This window comes from Malaclemys terrapin, chromosome 1 (genome assembly GCF_027887155.1).
Source record: "Malaclemys terrapin pileata isolate rMalTer1 chromosome 1, rMalTer1.hap1, whole genome shotgun sequence".
NCBI lineage: Eukaryota > Metazoa > Chordata > Testudines > Emydidae > Malaclemys > Malaclemys terrapin.
Window position 1 is genome coordinate 124,236,400 of NC_071505.1, and position 6,000 is coordinate 124,242,399.

At 39.4% G+C, this 6,000-nt stretch overlaps 1 protein-coding gene across 1 annotated transcript in view; it reads right to left on the bottom strand.

Moving 5' to 3' along the window:
- Positions 1-4,805, bottom strand: part of SHISAL1 (shisa like 1) — a 294,813-nt gene extending 290,008 nt beyond the window's left edge. The window contains exon 1 of the mRNA XM_054037973.1: positions 4,713-4,805. The gene's annotated coding sequence lies outside the window, so the exon portion shown is untranslated. The remainder of the gene's footprint in view (positions 1-4,712) is intronic.
- Between the last annotated feature and the right edge of the window lie 1,195 nt (positions 4,806-6,000).

Sequence of the window (6,000 nt, forward strand, 5' to 3'; positions counted from 1 at the left end):
ATAATGTATTTTATGCAAGTCATGTGAGATGTCATTGGGAAGGTTATGATTTGCTGAATATGAATATCCTATTTCTATGCATGTATCATTTTTGTATCTGAAGTTATGAATATTGACTATGTACCTGTATTTCAAATGTAGTTACACATGGGTAATGCCCACTAGACAAGATGTTTTCATTCTAGATAGTGAGTGGGGAAGGGCCATTAGGGAAAAAACAATAGGCCTTAGGAGAAGCTTATCTCCCACCTGGCGAGCCTTCCTGTGAATGCTCCAAACAGCCTGTGAACGATGCTGCTATGACTCTATAACATGTGATGGGAACCAAGCTTTGGGAACAAAGGGTTCCCACCCTATGCAAAAGTTATGTAAGGCAGGGAGTGACATCATGTGGGGTTCTTTGCTCCCAATACAAGAAGACTCCTGGAAACACCTGAGGAACACAAACTGAACTGGGGGAAGTGCTGGACCCAGAATAAAGGGATTTTTAGTGAATGAACACATGGGGGTTCCAAGTTGTAAAGCGAGTGTAGCTTGCCCCTCAAGAATCTGCAGCCTGCTTGTATCATCTCTTTGGATATGAATAGCAGATTATCATCCTATCTATTTAGTATATTAAGTTTAGTTTGAGTTGTTTTTGTTTATCTGCTAGGTAATCTGCTTTGATCTGTTTGCTATCACTAATAATCACTTAAAAAATCTATCTTTTGTAGTTAATAAACTTGTTTTTGCTTTATCTAAACCAGTGTGTGGGAATCATAACTCGGGGCAAAAAAGACTGTTGCATATTCCTCTCCATATTGAGGAAGGGGGCTAACATAACATAGCTCAACTGTTATGAGCTTACAGTTCCCTAGTCTCTATATTAGAGATAACTGGAAAGCAGACATTTCTCATGATAGTTTTCCCTCTATTTTACATCTAATTATTCCCCCAGCTATCTCTACTCTGTGCCTATGTATTTTGGGTTTATACTCCAGTGGGGGTGCATGCCTGAGGAGCTGGGAGCAGCTTCCCATGCAGGGACTGGTCAGAGAGCCTGCTTGTAACTTCAGCTGGGTGTGTATGCAGGCTGGAAGGCGTTGTAGCTAGTCACAGCAGTACAGTGTTAGAGGGAGCCCAGGCTGGTGGGTCAGGGGGCTCCGTGGTACCCCAGTTACAGGTGGCACCCCAGGGGGAACCTGTCACACTGGGCTTAGCCACAGCACGAGTACAACACGGGCTGTGGCTATGAAGAGGGCTTCAGCTTCCAGTGGTGTCAAACACACGTACTAAATTGACATTTAAAAAAATATCCAACCTTTCCTTTATGAGCTATACCTGTAGATCATCCCAAATCCAGAATGTGCTAAAAAGACTTAATAAATGCATAACTAAGGCTCTGATCCAGCAAAGCACTACAGCAAGTGCTTAACTTTAAGCACAAAAGTAATCCTACTGAAGTCAAACATGTGCAGGATTAGGGAGTAGGCAGGCTTTCAATGATAGCAAATAAGATAAGAGGCAGCATGGTATTTAGAATTATCTGACAAATGAGGAAGGCTGCACATTGCATAGCCAGGTGTATTTCACATTGTTAAGACTTTGTTTCAAGGGCTCATGGGCTTCTTGCTAAAGTTACAATGGTAGCAGCATCTAATATCATAGCTGATAAATTCAGTATCTTTAGGGCAATTATAAATGAATACCAAATACATGGATAATGACAGAATCTGAAAATGTCACCATAGTATTGAATCACTGACCTATGTAAATTATACTTCCAATTTTAAAATACTACCCTTTAGATTTATGTTTCATTACAACGGCAAAACCCTTACTGCAGTAATTGGTAGAGACAATTCAAGACACTCCATAAAGTCTTAGGAAGGTATAGTTATGTCGAGTAGATACAGTGCAGTTCATGGAAATAAATAAAAATGTCATCAGTCCTCACACCAGATGGACCTCAAAGTGCTTGACGGTGAGACCTATCTCCATGCCTAAGCATTATGACTAGTCTCTATATTAGAGATAACTGGAAAGCAGACATTTCTCAGGATAGTTCCCCCCTGTTTTACATCTAATTATTCCCCCAGCTATCTCTACTCTATGCCTATTTATTTCTTTTAAGCTAAAACATCCAATAACCACCACAAGGGAGTCTTGCCCAATACACATGACAAAAATCACGTACCTAATAAAGCTATAACAATGCCGGGTGCAGAGCTTAGTATTGTAAATAAAATTACCCCAGCTAGATACACCAAGGGAAAGCTACTCCCATCCCATGGTTTGGAGAGGGAAAAATGCCTACTAAACCTCAACATTACATTCTGTAAGTTTCTGATAGTAAAACATGGACCTGACCTATCATGCTAGGGGACAGAGCCCATCAACTAGCAGGTTCCCATGGAACTGAAACTTTGTGTCGTGGTCCCACTCCCATAATCTGGGTCCGAGCTTTAAAGGCAACATGCACTTGTCACCTGACAAGGGCCAATATTTATTACTGTTACAGATACAACCCCGAACACCAGGCAGAAGATAAAGAGTGGGAAGAAGAGGCATTTCCTTGCTGGCTGACAGGGCTAGCCTTCCCTTTCTGACATTTCCAGAGGAAGTGATGGCAAGCCACTCCTAAGAACTGGCAAGGTCATTACCTACTGGTCACAGAAGAGAGCCAGGGAGACAGCAATTTGCATTTGCACATAGACCATTTGGACTAAAAAACGCGCTTTAATTGTTTTTCTTAATTGCTTTAGTAAATTATATACAGAGGGGGAAAGTACTGGATTGGCAGACATGGAAACTGAAGCCCTTGCAAGAGGAAGGATGATCCTGTAGTTAAAGCACTGAATTGTGACTCCGAAATTCTGGGTCGAAATCAATAGACTGAATCTGATTCAATATTCTGCTCTGCCACAGATGTCCTGCGTGATCATGGGCAAGTCACAATCTTTCCACACCTCTGCTCCCCATCCGTACTTCCTTTCTCCTGCCACTTGTCTATCTTGCCAATATAGATTGTAAGCTTTTGGGGGCAGAGATAGCACCTAGCACAAACAGAGCTCACAACTAATGCTGGTTGAGAAAGCTAGACACTACCACAATAGAACTATAATAGGGGACAAGTTAGTCCCTCATTTCCATATCCAGTTGTGTTCCTTATAGTCTCAGCAAGGAGGACAAGTGACAATTGTATTGCCCATTTAGATATGACTATATGCCTACAGTCCAAAAATGTATACGTACAAATCAGAATGCACCTCATCTTTACTTACAAGAGTCTTATAAATTCTGTATATTGAACTTTCTAATGTAGTCTTTTAGCATAATGACTGTTCATACATTAAATTCACAAACAAAATAGCTTATATAGGAGTTGGAAGAATCCACTTGCACTTCAAGGGGTCCCTTGCCAGCAATCAACAGAAGGTTCAGTAGAGGGGAGGGAACATTCAGCATTCACATTACAAGAACAGAAATAATCCTGGATTCCCAAAATGCTTTAATAAAATGATCTCCTCTTTCACAGGGAAATGTAGATCAAAATTAATCCTCTTGCCTTAAAAAAATATCCCTTTTAAAGATTAGGTAAAGAATCCTTTTAGACAGTAATTAATATTTGGAAATGTTCATGTATCACAGGATAAGCAAACTCCAGAGCATTAGAGAATTGTGGCTTTTTTCAGTCCAACAAAAATCAGACCTTTCCTATTAGAATAGCCATGTCAATCTATAGTTCATGCAGAATTTAATTTTGCCCTTTGCAAAAAGCGGTCCATTAAAAAAACTGCAAAAGCTAAAAACTTAATGCTCTGCTATGGTTTAAATGAGAGTGTTTGAGATAAGTATTTCCTCTTAACTTTTTTGCACATTAATGGAGACTAGGAAGTTATGTTCCTGCTCAATACAATAAACATAACCCTTTGGAGACTATGGATGTAGCTCTGTCTGGCTCAACATTCATTTCCTGGAAGGGTAGAATATACAGTAGTAGTGTTTCAAGAGGCAAGCCTCTTCAGCAATTAATTTCTGATAAATAGATCTGCCTTCTTTTGTAAACCCTAACATTTCAGCAACCAAGAACTACATGTAGGAGTTATTGCTTCTTTCAGAGGCTGCTGATTTCTCAATTCCCAAACTGTAATTCTGGTGGCTTTCCAAAAAGTGCTTCCTGGAAACAAATTAGCTGCAGTGACTTAAATAAATACACGTGGCGTTATCACTGTTTAGTTTAATTTTTTTTATTATGGTAAAAGAACAAGGGCAGAGACAGTTGCTGTTTTTCAGAGACACATTATCCTGTGGGAAAAGGCAGATGGTTTCCTGAGAGAGCAATCCAGATTCATTACTGAACTGCTTTAAATAAAAAAATCTAGGTGTCTTGATTTAACACTAGGACCTTTCAGACATGTTTCTAAAACATATGAGACTATATTAAAACATAGGAGAGCTTTTAAAATCTACAAATTAATAATTCTTGAAGTATAACCATTTGAGTTCTATTTAGTTTTAATGTGGATTTCAAAATTCTGTCAATAGGATTTCCTCTGGCATTCAACATTAACTAGATTACATTTTAAAGGGCTATTAACACATTGAAAAGCAAAATGGGTAGCCCACTGTTTAAAGGTGAGGAATGTCTGTGCCTTTAAATCAAAATGAATTCCCGTCCAAAGTGATATTTCATTGTACAGATGCGGTAAAAGTAGTATAAATAACATTACCTGTTAGCAAGTCAGTTGTCACCATAGATGGAGCTGAAGAGAAATAACAATGGATTTCAAAGTGACAGCCTATTGATCAACTTAATCCATGCTCTGTGTACATTCAGATCAGCTGCAGCTCTGAATGAGGGAGAGAATCTCTTCACTTGAGAGCTGATTCCCATGGATGCCAATTTTGTAACACATTCCAAATGAAATAAAGAGGGCTATTCCCCCTCCCCCCCCCCCCGCCAATAGTAGAAGATGAAATGTTGTCTAAAGCCACCTGCCTCAATTCAAAGCAGTTTGGGTGTTAAAAACAATGCAGGTTTAATTTACGATACCCAGCACTTTGTAATCTGCCATCAGAGTATCAGATCACAGCTTTTTCTAACCATGAGCTCCCTGACTGTTTCTCTTCTTGGGTTGCCTGGAAAGGTTTATATTTAGCACATGACCCTTTACAACACAGGAATTATAGGAGAGATTTCTGAAGATTTTAACATTCAGAATTTCAGCCTATCATTTTTCTTCACACATCTCTGAGCCCAGTTGTGAATTCTTTCTAGTGATATTTGGGGGAGAGGGTATAAGCATGGGGAGTTTCGTGCTCCTTTTGTTTCTCTCACTTTCTGTCTCTTATGAGAGGGGCAGGTAGAAATGCCAATTTTACCACAGCAGAATGGGTGGAAAAGGCAATTATACCCATGAATCATAGCAAGCAGAGTGATGTCTCTTCAGGTGCATACAACCTGTAGTTCATTTCACAGCCATTGGAGGATTCTATACTACATGCAATTTTATAAGCCAGTGTTGATGGCAACAGAGTTGCTTGTTTGCTTTTTAACTAGGACATGGGTCAAAGCTCACTGGTTCAGGAACATTTTTATGATTTCTCCAACTGGGAATTCCAAAAACAGAAGAGTTTTCTCTGAAGTTTGCAAGTAAGTCAAGTGAGCATTTGAGGCATAAACTCTAAACATGCTTAATGAAAGACTTGATATGCTGAACACTCACATTTAAGATACATAGCACATTTCAAAGAAATATGAGCTAGGATTGTCTGTATTTAAAAAACCCACAACCTCCCCAGTGGTTGGTCTGGATTCAAACATGCTGATGCACACAAGATGTGGGGCCAGATACCCAATTCTCCTCCCACATTGGGAGTTACTCAATTGATTTAAGAAAATAAGTGTAATTAATCATGATCTAAGTACTGCTATGGGAAGATTTCTGATAGTAGACCACTCTTTGATGTAGCAAACAAAGGCTTATTAAGACCTAATGGCAGAAAGTTGAAGCTAGA